This window comes from Bemisia tabaci, chromosome 8, assembly GCF_918797505.1.
Source record: "Bemisia tabaci chromosome 8, PGI_BMITA_v3".
Classification (NCBI taxonomy): Eukaryota; Metazoa; Arthropoda; class Insecta; order Hemiptera; family Aleyrodidae; genus Bemisia; species Bemisia tabaci.
This window is the reverse complement of record NC_092800.1, coordinates 4,057,702-4,070,571: the sequence shown is the minus strand read 5'-3', so window position 1 is coordinate 4,070,571 and position 12,870 is coordinate 4,057,702. Positions and strand designations below refer to the sequence as shown.

The window sequence follows — 12,870 nt, the reverse complement described above, 5'->3', positions numbered from 1 at the left end:
AGTTAAATTTGGCAATGGCTGATGTGGCTTGGTCCCTCTCTGCCAGGTCCAAGTAAGGCCCGTGCGGTAATAATATTATATTACCTTAATCTACAATATAAAATCATATTAGTGTAACGCATATAACGCCTGAGACGCGGAGCGCTTCGGGGGTGGGACCGTGAAGCGGTCAAGGGGCGTACCCCCTAATTTAGTTCATAACCTACGTAACAGTAGGGCGACAGTTTTCTGATGGTATCTATTCTTTTTCAAACGCAAATTCATCCAAAGATCGAGGAAATGTCTTTAAAAATCGTCAGTTGGCTACCTCCACCCACCCTCCCACCCTCTGTAAAGTTGCGCGGCCCTTGCAAATGGCCCTTCCTGCAGCGTTAAGCGAATGGATGTATTTCTTCAGCTGGGGGTGCGTCTGGCTCCAGAAGAATTTTACGCACTTTTTGTGCCAAGTACCTACTCTCTAGGAAGTATTTTGCACGATGGACTGTATTTTGCACGGAAAAATCAATGAGAAGTGTCTCAGCAGCACTGTGATAAAACTTTGATGAAACATTCCTAAATATAAAAGATGCTGGCAGAATCCTCCTCAATATACGCCCTGAGAAGATTGATACAAATTTGGAATATTTTGACCAAGTTTGATAATGGAGAAAGTTGTAGCCTGAGCTTAATGAGAATGTGATAATAGTCTGAACGCGGTGTTGCCTGATTGTGCAGCGATAAAAACCATGCAAAAATGATATTATTGAAATCTAAGTGAAACCCAAGTTGCGCTGCAGTGTGCTGAACTTAATTTAGGAAATATCATTATAGACAATTATTTTTGCGATTAAATTATTTTACTTGAGGATACAAGACGCACAATTCCTCGATTGATGACCATGGAGCTGCTTAAGTGCTTATCACATTCGTTTGAGCCTACCATTTCTAATTTATGATAACCTATTGACGCTGAAGACAAGTTTATCACAGCTTCCGTTGGATTCGATGATGGTCAGAACGCCTGCAACCTCAGTTGATGCAGCCAGCTTTACTTCCTGAGGAGTCGAGGGAATAGGTACTAACAAAACATCCTCCATTTCAAATGCGATCAAATAGACGAATCGGATTCTGTCGACCCAAATTATCGGTTCTCCCACGAAAGAACGTAACTGCATCTCGATGTAATCAAATTTCTCCTCACAAATTGCAATTATAACTGTAGGATCTTTGGCACATCTAACTGAAAATTTCACCGACTTTGAAAGAATTTTTACAAAAATCGCTCAAGCACATTCTTTTAAAAAAAACGAAATGTTTGAGTCGATTTTGAATGAAGTTAGGTTCCTTCGTCTGGGAAAAGACGAAATGTGTAGTAGCAATTTGAGGTTTGTGGCTCCTTCAAATACAGCCGATACAAGTTTACATTCATCTAGTCCTAAAAATTCACTTGAAACCGTGATGGATGTTGGTTGAGATCTCACATATATGATTCAATGGTATACCTCTTTTTGCATATTCTGATTCAGGTAAATGACCTCCGGGAATAAGAGCTCATATAATAAAAGCGAAACAGACATTGAAAGATATGTTTTGACCAAAATATGTGATTTGTACAAATTGAAAATTTAAATATCCAGTAATGTCAGTATCTAATAAGTACTTATTGTTTTCTCATTTGCAAACAGATTTGGATGCAAAGCGTGCTTAAATTCTGAGCACATGTATGTTTCTCAATTCCAGAATTTGAGAATTGCCGTTCATCTAGGTAATGACTTTACCGTGACAATGTAGGTAAAGAAAGATCCAAGACTATTTCAAGTAAAATAATAAGTTGGGTAAGTCAGGGGCGGACTGGCCATGGGGGCGGGGAGGCGGTTGCCCCCTAACAATTTGCCGCGGAGGTCCCGAAGAGGCCCCCGCGGCGAATTTTTTTCGAGTCATCGTTTTTTCCCCGAATGTTGTAATTTCCTTATCCTTTTCAATCACTAAAAGGCCCCGAATTCCTTGAAAATTTGTATTTAATAAGAGACGTGGAAGGTTGCCAAAAGCATTTGTGAAGGGACCCCCGATGAATCCTGAAAATGGGTTACTTTGAAGTTCAAGTACTGTAGAATCCAACTCCAATAATGCCTACGTGTTTGAAAAGTGTGAAATTTTCAAAATTTATCGGGGGAGGACCCCCGGACCTTCTTAGAGGGGCCCCCGAACGACAGGAGGGCCCTTACATTTAGGTCTCCTCCTAACTTTTCGACTACCAATCTGCCCCTGGTTTTGTCCAAAATATGTGATTTGTACAAATTGAAAATTAAAATATCCAGTAATGTCGGTATTTAATAGTATACTTACTTACTGTTTCTCATTTTCAAACAGATTTGGATGCAAAGCGTGCTTAAATTCTGAGCACAATTATGTCTCTCAATTCCAGAATTTGAGAATTGCCGTTCATCTATAGGTACATTATTACGGTAAAGTCGTTATAATGACTTTACCGTAATAATGTAAAGACAGATCCAAGACTATTTCAAGTAAAATAATAAGTTGGGTAAGTACACGTTGTTTTTCCCTTTAAAAAATACGAGAGGAAATGCGCAACGTCACAGTTGCACCTCGTAGCGTTTATTCATCGCAAATTCTTCGATGAAATCGAAGTACGTAACATGAAAATCATTCAATTTCAGCTTTTAAGCATTTTCATTATAAGTATTCTATCCAGATGTAAACCTTCAGAAGTTTAGGAGTTTTCGAAATCAAGACATTTATCGTGTTGAGCAGTTGAGTATACAAAGAGGAGTCTCCATACGTTATTTTATTTCCGAAAAAATCTTAAGCAACCTGCATACATTGCTTTATGAATTTCCGAAAAGTTTTAGGAAGGAGCGGTATTTCACAAGAGCTCAAAATTGAAAGTACCGCCAAGTAGTTCTGCCCAAATTTTGAAAACTCGACGACCAATCACAGACGTTCTAACGATTGAAGCGCTCAACAGTTTTCGCGAATGTTTTCGGTATCACTCGCCGAACGAATTCCGTCAATCTCAATGTTTGTTGAATCTTAGTTGCCGAAATTCATGTGATCTTTTGATTTTGCGGTGTTACCTTGGTGACTTTTGAAGGATTTCAGTTTCGAAAACCTTCTGAGATTAGTGATAATTGTGCCGCTTGGGATTTGACGGTCGCGAATCGTCTAGTGATCGGAGAAAACCGAAATTTGTTTTCCTCGTGAGTGTGTATCAGTTCGCCATATTGCCCCTGTGTTTTTAGGTGGATCCAAAAACCTGTCAAAAACTCATCCGTTTGGGTCATCATCTTCTACTGAAGCGCCCGGATAACATTTTGGATCTAATTTTGTCCTGGTATGTTTCACACTCACTAGCTTTCCAACTCAATAACTCTTTGCCCCATGCATGCTGTGCATGTGGAAGCACTCGTGTAGAAATCTCTCATGTTTATCTTCTCCATTGAATCAGTTTGAGAAGTACTATTCTGGCTGCTTCAATTAATCATTTTCACACTCAATCGTTCATCTTTATTGTCTCTAGAGACTTTATTGTTGATTGCTTCGAACTTTGAAACGGCTGCATCGAAATCGTCATGTTTCTCGGAGCGCATGGCTCAGAGGGTTCTTTAGCCTAGGCTTTTGTACTGTGGGGTGGTTTTTCAACCAGGTTTTGCCAAGGAATCTTGTTGGAATGCAGCTCTTCAGTAATGCGATCTTTTAACGTTATACGTCTTGTTTCAATGGAGCATAACTACCATGTGAACCGCTCTAAAACGGTGGTAGTTAACGATGGTCACTGCCCGATTCACTTTCCATCTAGTCAAAATAGTTAAATTTTACTGAACTTTGGCACTAGATAGGTAGTTTGCCGAGTTTATCATTGATTTTAACTCTACAGGCGCTCTCTGAGACTGAGCTATTTTGACAAGCATTGAACCATTTTAATCTAAGAAGAGCTTATGCTAAATTGTTTGACCGTCTAAACCTGCAATCTCACCAAACTCCATCCATTAATGCACCCGTTCTGAGAAAATTCAGAACATAACCTGCCTTCACACATGAGCAGAGTTGTTGCACCTATGTTGAGACAAAAGTAAAGTATTGTTTTTGTCACCACTCATTAGTGATGCCATCCAACTGCATGTATTAACCTGTTGAGTGGTGCTGATTCAGAGCTGGTCAGTGATTGACTTTTGTCTCAACACACGATAACTCTGCTCTAATCCTACTAAGTGGAACCTTTTCCACTTAAGGGCCAGATGTACCTGCGCTATACACATGCATCTTGACCCGAAAAGTAGGATCCTATCCTACTTTGAGCGAGTTGCAACCTTATTGGCTATGAAGATTGCTGAACTTGCCTGAAGGCGTACTCGCCACTCAAGATGTGCGTCTAGCTTACAGATGTATCTGCCCCTTTAGAGGAGAAGGGCTGAACTGCTGGGGTACTTCACTATCATGCCAAGCAAAAACCTCGGTACTATATCTCAGAGTTAGGAAGTTTTTCCCAGAGACAATGCCCCGTCTTAAAACCACCTGACCTTGTTAAGTATATTGTTTGTATGTGCAAAACATGTAGATATCTCACCAGTGTTCTGCTTTCCTCCTAAAATTTCAGGCGTCACCTCTGCCGGAAAGCCCAATTTTTAGGAGACAGACTAGCGTTTTGCATATGCATTATTGCATGAAATCTACACCTGTAAGCAGTGCATTAAGGGTGCTATCGCTGCTTTTCGATGGCAAATTAGAAAAAATTGACAGGGTGCATCAACTTTTTTAGGTGCTGTGATGCACCTCTCCCCTCCAATTTGTAAGTGCCAAAGTCTGATTTTTTGGCTTATTTGGCGTATCGCGCCGAGGGAAGGCAGAACCCTGTGCCTCATAACCGGCAGTATTTAATACAAAAGAACAAATTATGTAGATGTACAGCTCGATTTGTTTCCCACTGTGTTCCCACCATGTATGGAATTAGCTTGTGAAAGTTGGAGTAGAGCCCAGCAGTTCTTGCTTTGCGGTTCAAGAAATCAGCCATGAAATTTGATTATTCAGTAGATTTATGTTTCAAGCCATAGCCATACGTGTTGTATTGGTTGCCTTAAGGTGGTCAATGAGAGAATTGTCAGAGAGTGGTTGTCTATGAAGTATCTCCACTCATAAAAGATGAGATGATTTCCATTAGTTGGTCTTTTCAAATCTATTGAACAATGAAACAAGCTCCGTACACATCTGTTCAGCCTCAGTTGCTCCGACTTTTCATTGGCGTAGCCTTATATCTTTTACAGCTTGACTATAGCTTAAGTTGTTCTATTTTCCCAGTTAACAGGAGAAGACAGTTATTCTGCTTATCGATAGCTTTTTTTTTTAATTTAAAACAGTTCATTAGAACCTATTTTAAAGCCACTCTACCGAGGAAGGAATTGGAAAAAAAATGAAACTTCATCGACATCAGCATTGATAAATGCAGTCTTCAACAGTACCTATCTAAAACCCCCACCTCCCTTCTTGCACTATAACATCAGTATGTCAGAAAGGGTAGGTTTAATCATTTTTTTCCCTTCAAAATATCTGATGTTATGTCTCAGAGGAAGGAAAACCTTCCTAGAAAACTTTACTATAGTAAGTATACTAAATAATAATGCATTGCTACTTAGTCAACAGTCAACACATACTCTCTACATTTTTCCAAAGTTTTTGAAAAGTAAAAATTAGGGGGAATAAGAGTCCGAAGAAGTCAGGACAGGGTTTTTTTTGTTTACTTTCCTGCATGTCACCTGCGATTTCTATTGAGTTTATGCATGAAGGTGTTGTCGCCCATGATTGTTGAACAATTTTTGTCTCAGTTTCTCACTGCAGTTCTGAAAGTCTAATAGTTAGGTATTAAGAGTTACGCTAAGCGGTCACTGGGGTTTTAAAGTTTTTCAGCGTAAATTTACTTTGATGTGTATCTGAACATGCATCAACACCATTCCGTAGTGCTACAAATATAATAAACACCTGAAACAGTGCCTCGTTAAAAAAAAAAAAAAAAAAAAAAAAAAAAAAAATTATTATTTAATAATACTTTCTAATAGCTAGAAAAAAATAATTATCAAATAGTTCTTACTGTATCAATTTATAAAAATTATTGATCTACCTAGCGTCAAAGTAACACATACATTTTTTTGTTCTTACATAAGGGAGAAAAAATAACACCTGTCTCTGAAAACGCAAGAGAATTTATCAAATCACTAAAATTGATTGAGCAGGAGCTGAGCATTTTACTTAGGTCGCATCTGCAATTTTGGAATTCGGAATTTTGAAAATTTACCTAAAATGTCAAGTTTTCTGTCAGAAAATACCGTATGGTACCAAGTTTTATAAAATCCTAGGCCTTATCCACCATCTTCGATTTTAGAATTTCGAAAATTGGACCGGAAATTCGAGTTTCCCGTTAAAAACTACTTTTTGTGACCAAATGTCATCAAAATCGATCGATGCGTAAGCCGAGATAGCATATCGACGGTGAAAGTCGGCAATCACATGACTCGGTTTGCGACGTCGCAGACTTCCTGTCATACTTTATTTTTTAAATGGAAAACTACTCAACGGCAATTCTTTAAAACTGTCATGATTTTTCTTCTCAATGCGAAGAAAATTCTGCAAAAACTTCAAGAAATAATATCAATTTGTTCTCCTTTATAAAAATGACGTAGAGGCACAGATTTTCAGACACCGCAAACGAGTTATGTGATTGCCGACTTTCACCGTCGATATACCTACCAAACTCACCAAGTGACAAAAATTCACGGAGAACTTCGAAAAAAACAATTAGATAAGTTTCCTTGTAAACAATAAGACAGTAATTCCAAAACGTTGGAACAAATTTTGTCTCTACTATAATTGAGGACATTGCACCAAGAACAACCTATAACTGGAAACCGCGTTTTGAGAAAAACGCATTTAAAGTTTTGTTTTTGATGTACTGCGCAGACTTTTCTATGCAGGTACCCTGTTTTGGTGTTTTTGGGTGACCTAACCCTTCTACTGAAGGATGCCGGGTAGATTTTGCGATACATTTTGGGTTTACACTCTAATATAGTTAATTTAAAAAAGCGGTTTATAGGTCGTTATTACGTCCAACAGTCATTTTGGTGGCAATATGCAGTATAAATCATTTTAATCACGCATGATTAACGCAAAATAAAAGAATATCGATGGTGAGTATAGAGAGGGGTAACTAGCACATTATAGGCCCTTAATTATAGGCCCGTATTACGCCCAACAGTCATTTTGGTGGCAAAATGCGAAGTATACATTTTTGGAGGAAAGGATAGTTTGAGAGGAGAATAAATTATTTCAATAGCTCGTTTTTCTGAAATAAAAACAAATCTTTATAAAATGAGATCAAAAAATCGAGCCATCACTATCGCCGCGCCGCGCCGATGCCCGCTAACCGAGAATGATAAGGCCGCGCGTATAGGTCGTTCTTGCACCCATCGATCCAGAGGCCTGACTTGCCTCGGAAAAAAAAGGTTTTTCGACCTCGAGACGTTACCTATCTATATTCTATCGCTACCACAGCATAGTCCAGGGTACGTAGAATCCGAAAAGCAGATTGGCGTAATAACGACCTATACGCCTATAGGTTGTTCTTGGTGCGGTGTCCTCAATTGAATATGCCCGAGATTTAGGATTCTGACAGATCTCAGCTGAGTCAGGTAGGGTCAAGTTAGGTCACGCAACTAAACTAACTTCCCGGGCAACCTGGAAGTATCACTCGAATTGAAGGCGCCCCAATACTGAATTTGTACACTCTGGTTTTATAACTTTGATCAGTGGAACTTTCTACGCTTTCTCTTTCAGTACACTGTAGGTAGCCATGCTACGATAAAAACAGCGTATGGATAATGTGATGTTGCCAAATTTCCTCTGATAAAATACATATTCTCTGAGGAACTTGTATAACTTAAATAAGAAGCTTCTCAGACTTCCTGAACAAATATTAAGAAAACTCTACGCTTCGCAGCGACGTGAATTTAAGGAATGTTTTTATTTATCTTACTAAATTAAATTGCATTACCAGAGATATTATCAGGCAATCCTTCAAAAAATGACGAGGAAATCTTCCGCCATCTCGGTCGGACCGCACCGCTCAATCGCTGCCATACTCTCTTATTCTAGAACTCGAGTGGCGGGTTGAATAAAAAAAATATAGGCTGTGCGCTTATTAACCTCTTCATTACATCTCTTCCAGATAAGGCCCTAATTAGCTACTAATAAAGCTCGGGAACCGATCGTAACAAAGTCAGGTTGGGTTAAGTTAGGTCACGCAACTAAACTAACTCAACGGCGAAGCGAGAAGTATCATTCGGATTGAAGGCGCCCCAATCCTGTATGCCGAAAATAGTGATTTTAGAAAACAAACAGAGATGCGTAGCTCTGTATTCACTGTGTGTTTAGGTTGTAGAAAGAGAAACTGAGGAAGGAAGAAGACAGTAGCGAAGGATGCAAAATAGATAAAGAAGAGAAATTGGTGCAAACAGCTTTGCTCGATGGCAGAGCAGAGCAAATGAGCAAGCGAAAGCTCGTAAGTTTTGAGAGTTGAAAGGAGAGGGTTCGATGACGAAGGTCGTTGTTTTTCGTGTCAGAGGTCGGTTGTATCAGAGGGATGCCTCATGAACTGTGCCAGATCCTGCAACAAAAAGTTTCGAATTACGTGCTTTGTAGCGGGCTTGTCGTGCGGTATAATTTTTATCCCGTATTTCATTTCATGCTCTCATCTATCTTCCCTCTAATCCGCGCCAGGAACTCTCGTCGACTCGTGGCTTTGCAGTTCGCGCTCGGCGAGACCTGTTGCCGGATTTATTTTATTAATCTGAATTTATATTAATGTTTATTTGTTTTGTTATTTTTAAAATGGTAAACAGCGCACAGTGACGTTATTCTAGAGTACTTTTTCGCCTTTAGGGAGCTCTCGCATGCCACAGAGGTCCGTGAAAGGGACGCCGATATTTTTCAAAAAATCGTACCTGCGCACCGATTCGATTTTTTTTATATCGATTATTCTGATACTTTCTATCGATATCGGAGCGGGTTTAAAATATCGGTTCGCGATTAAACTCGTTGTTCTTCAGAGTCAGAAATCCTGTTTCTTCAATTCTTAACCACTAATCATCTCGCTCAAATGTTCATAAATGGAATGGGGAACGGGAGGCCGGGAACTCCCCTCCCTCCCGCACTTCAGTACTTTAGTACTACACGGTACTTTAGTGAGGAGAGGAAATTTTCCTCCCTCCCCTCACTAAAGTACCCACTCAAACTGTCAACAGACTCATCTGGCTTGATCATGATTACATCTTTTCGAAATTGTTAGAATTTCGTCAAATGGAGGTACAGAAAAAGCACTATAATTTGTCCATCGAAGAGGTACTGAATTTCTTGAGAATGTAATGGAAAAGTACTGTAAAAGCACTGATTTTTGGTCAGCCTCTTTTAATAGACACCCTGATAGTACATTTGGTCTGTAATCTTCAATGAAACCCCCCCCCCCCCCCCCCCCTCGAAAATTGGATCGCGTTATAAGCAGAAAGGAACCGAGCTACATCAACTATTGCAAACTGATTTAGCAATTCAATTTTTCACTTGAAAATGTTTGTGCGGATTTTTGTGCAAATTTCAGTGAATTTTGCGCATAGCACGAAGAAAATACCTGAAAATTTTCAAAGGGATCCGCACAAACGTTCTCTCGTAAAAAATTAAATTGCCCAGTTATATTTGGCAGTAACTGATGTGACTTAGTTCCTTTCTGCTAAACGCTGTCCAATTCAGAAACGATCGAAACGATTGCCCGTCTCGCTCCACAGCAGTAGATTCGCACTGAAAAAAAAATTCACGGCGTTTTTACCAAGGTCCGTTGGTACCTTTACCATCTCACTTTTTTTACCAATTATTGATAATTTTACCAAGACAGACTGGTAAGCTTACCTAAAAACCGGTATTTTTACTGTTTTTTTCAGGTAAGAATACCACTTTTATTGGTAATCAATTCCCGGTAACTTTGACATTTTATCTCGGTAATTCTACCACAGTCGATAAAAAATATTGGCGTTTTTACCGGGGATCAGTAAAATTACCGAGAAAGTCAATAATTCTCAGTAAAATTACCAATTCCATAAATGGTAATTTTACCAAGACAAAACTGGGATCAAATAGAACCCTGAATTCTTGGTAATTTTACCCTTTTCTTGGTAAATACACCGAGATTTTTTTTTAGTGCAATTCAGAAACGATCGAAACGATTTCCCGTCTCGGTCCCCATCAGTAGATTTGGCAACAGGGACGTGGAGCCCCAAAGACCTGCGCCCCGGAGCCGCCCCTCCTCGCCCCCGCCCCCCGCGTCGCTGCATCGCACCGTCTCTGCATTTAAATTAACGTGTTCAACTCCCTGACGCTCGGACATGTTTTCAGGATCCTTTAACAAATCCCAGCCAGCGCGGTAAATAAAATTTAATCGAGCAGCACCTATGATTTGCGCCCCCGCCCCCGCCCGTCGCCAGCAGCTTTCCCGAGGATCACTCTCGACTCGAAGCTCCGCTTTGACAGTTCCGCGACTTCCCGAAAGCTTTATCGTCGCGTCATGGAGTCATAGCCTCGGGCATAATTTTTATTAATAGTTCGATTCGCCCGGTTATTTTTACCGCGCTCTGGATGGGCCGCCTCTGGAGGGCTCTTGTCAACTTTGTCGCCTGTATTTTGCCTTGTTCAACAAATCTCTAGCCACACTGGGAAAAAAACCACATTTGATCTAGAGTCCAGACTCTCAAAAATATCGACAAGAAAAAGTACTCTTGATTCAATCAGAATCTAGCTTAAATCAAGAACCAAGCCACTTAATTTAAGCGGATTTCGTTTCGATTCAAGCAAAACTCCGATTGAATCAAGAGTATTTTTCTTGTGAATGTTTTCAAGAGTCTGGACTCTAGATCCAATGTGTTTTTTTTTTTCCCCCGGTGCATAAATCTCAGCTAGGGATGTAGCCCAGGGTGTCTACAAGTCCTGAATTTCCGGAAAGTCCAGAAATAGTACGGATTTTTTAAGGGCGGTCCGGAAGTATTGAAAAAGTGCGGAAATTTCGCGAGAAGGTCCGTAATTTTTTCATTATTGTCGCCATTTGAGCGGGAAATTCAAAAGTTTGAAATTTTTCGAATTTCGTCAATTGGAGGTACCTACTGAAAAAGTACTGAATTTTTCTGTTGAGGAGGTACTGAATTTCTTTGGGATGTACTGACAAAGTACTGTAAAAGTACTGCTTCTTGGCCAGCCTGTTTTAGTAGACACCCTGTAGCCCTTCCCGGGCGGTTGGATGTTTTAGGGGGATGCTTCTTAGCACTGTAAACGTCATTTCCCGAGCGGAGGAACGTAACTCTATTTGGACCGCGTTTAGCAGAAGGAACGTTTGGTGTGGAACCAAGCCACATCAGCTATTGCCAAATTTAACTGGGCAATTTAATTTTTTACAAGAGAACGTTTGTATGCGGATTCTTCTGAGAATTTCAAGGAATTCGCCTCGCACCATGCAGGAAATTCAAATGTTAACACAAAAATCCGCACAACAGTGTCGCAGTGAACGTATCTCCATGATGGATAACTTTCGATCCTGATTCAAATTGATGTGAATCTTTCCTTGGCTGGGACTGAGAGATTTTTGCGTTTTCTGCGTGAACTTTGAAATTAGAGTAGACTTTACTCATTCTCGCTGACGGGTAAAGTTTGATCGTGATTCATATGGATATGAATTTTTCCTTGGCTGGGACTAAAGTTTTATTCTCGTTTTTTGCGGCACCTCAATAATCTAGAGTAGAAATAATTATCTCTGTGATGGATAACGTTCCGTACTGATTTCAACTGATGTGAATCATTCCTTGGCTGGGACTGAGAGATTTTTTTGTTTTCTACGTGAACTTAAAAAGCAAAACTTACTTATACTGTTGCATCGGTTGAAAGAGCCATTAGGGGTTGTTTGCCGTTGGGTCCGGCTCAAAAAATAAAAATAGTGTATTTCCTTCGGAAAATACACTAAAAAAATAAAAAAGTAAAAGTCTTCCGGCACAAAAATGTTCGTGTTTTCTGTCTGAACTTTCAAATTAAACTGACTTTTCACCATGAGTGATAACTTTCTATCCTGATCCATATTGATGTGAATCTTTCCCTGGCTGAGGCTGAAAGATTTTTCTTGTTCTCTAGTTACTAAGAATTATCTCTATGATGGATAATCTTCGGTCCTGATTCAAATTGATGTGAATCCTTCCTTGGCTGGGACTGAGAGATTTTTTCGTTTTCTACTTGAACTTGAAAAGCAAACTAGAAAATATCACCGATCTTTCATCCGTCAAAACCCTTTCTGGTCATTATTAAGGCTCGTCATCCCTTAACCAGCTACTGAGTGCCTTTTTCCATAGTTTGACCTCAAAACAAGGACATCTTGTAAACGTTGTTCGAAGATCAGGGAATTGAAAAATGGAGTCACGGAATTTTAAGATAAAAGCACTGTGGCAACCCTGAGATTGAATCTGTTGAAATTTGGATGTTTCTCAGATCCAAAACTAAGAGGACCACCCTCAGTAGCGGAAAATTTGGCAACTCCACGCACACACGAGAAAAGCGCGGAAGCTGACAGTTCTCAGTTTTCCATCCCCCACCCCGTGAGTTTTCTCGAGTCACGCTACTGAGTGGGTACACGGTCTTCATGATGTATTTTCCGCCTCTTCCCCGCCTCCGCCCATGCAAATCATGCGTGCCCCGACTCCCAGTGAAACGAATTTCTTCTCGCACTCTTGATTGATTCTGTGCCCGAGAATTTTAACGTGTCGTCCAAGTTGCCATTGCACGACGAAAAGTGGTCTTTTTAATCTTTAG

At 40.0% G+C, this 12,870-nt stretch overlaps 1 protein-coding gene across 2 annotated transcripts in view; it reads left to right on the top strand.

Moving 5' to 3' along the window:
* The first annotated feature begins 2,987 nt into the window (after positions 1 to 2,987).
* sbb (scribbler) overlaps positions 2,988 to 12,870 on the top strand; it is a 411,047-nt gene continuing 401,164 nt past the window's right edge. For both annotated transcript variants that reach the window (XM_019052799.2, XM_072303748.1), the window contains exon 1: positions 2,988 to 3,331. The gene's annotated coding sequence lies outside the window, so the exon portion shown is untranslated. The remainder of the gene's footprint in view (positions 3,332 to 12,870) is intronic.